Below are 1,496 nucleotides of genomic sequence, written 5' to 3'. Positions count from 1 at the left end.
AGCTCTCGGCCATTTTCAATTTGTAAAAGTAGCTCTCAGAGGAAAAAAGGTTGGAGACCCCTGTTATAGGAGCACTCCCTAAAGGAAGATGGGGAAAAAGGAAGGTGTATCTATTACATGTCCTATTATTAATAGCTAAGAAGATGATAAATGTCTTGTGGTTAAACCCGCTCCCTCCCACCATACCCCCGTGGCAGGAGAGAGTTAAAAAGGTATACGTGATGGAGGGTTAGGGTTAGGAAATACATATGAATATGTATAATAAAAACTTGTATAATAAAAAATAAAAATAAATAATAAAAAAAATTTTAATAAAAAAATAAAAACGTATAACAATAAAAACTTGGTTCAAAAAAAGTGGGGGAGAAAGCAAGTGGGACAGATCTGTTCAGTCCCTGAGCAGCGCACGTTTCACAGACAAGCCGGAGTGTGAACAACGTCACGTCTCCCGGTTCAGCACCACGGACAGCAGCAGGGGGTCGGAATGGGGGTGTTTCGGAATCAATCAATCAATCAATCAATCAATTTGTTTATTTCGGGCATGTCAATTTAAATCATCATCATCACACTTCATCTTCGTTCAAATAATACAATACACATGGCCGGAAGGGAAAGCGGGAGAAGCAAAAGCTGATCTAGTCCCGCCCCCATTACCCACAGAATAAAGATCTTTATCATAATCTTTTCTTTTCTTTTGCTTTTTACATTTTGACATAACATTCTTTTACTTATGACATTTTGACATAACATGTTACAGCAGTAGTTTAGCTCTAGACAGTACATACAGATTACGTGTGTGTCTGTACGTGTCCATATTTGTCCGTCATGAGTGAACAACAGTCTCATCTTGTAGCCTGGTAAGTCACAAAGTCACAGAATGGTCCAATCGACAGAGAGCAAAAGTCCAGTGTATTTATTATTTGTTGTGATGGTGTGAGAGCCCTTTAATGCCATTTTCTTTTATTCATCCATCTCCTCTGCAGCCTTCACCGCGTTTAACTTCGCCATAGTTTTGGCCACGTCAGCTCGCATTATTGCCACGAACTCGCGAATTGCTGAGATGTCAGATCGCATCCCGACCACAGCACTCCGAGTAGTGGCGTTGTCAGCCCTCGCATTGCTCTGCTCAGTGGCGATCTTCCTCATTTTACGGTATAGCATGAAGATTCCACATCCCAGGGTGAACATCCCAACTGTCATGAACGTGAATATGTACACGTCCTCGACATCCTCCAGTGCGGCAAGGCAGAGGACTCTCCACTTTTCCCATCATGTCACTAACCCTCAACTCCGACTCCTTTGTCTGAATCTTGAGTTTTTATTGAAAACAAGTCAACTGTTGAGTTCCAGTCCTTGAACTCGCGTGTTCGTTCGACGAAGTACGCAGGAGACGTTCAATTACAACATTTTCCAAAATTTATTTATAGAAGAATCAACTAGGAAAAGAGACGGTGTACAGAGCTCCGGACCAGACTACGTTTCCCTGACGACATGCG

Source organism: Trachurus trachurus, assembly GCF_905171665.1.
Source record: "Trachurus trachurus genome assembly, chromosome: 8".
In the NCBI taxonomy this organism is placed as follows: Eukaryota; Metazoa; Chordata; class Actinopteri; order Carangiformes; family Carangidae; genus Trachurus; species Trachurus trachurus.
This window is presented reverse-complemented; position numbering follows the sequence as displayed.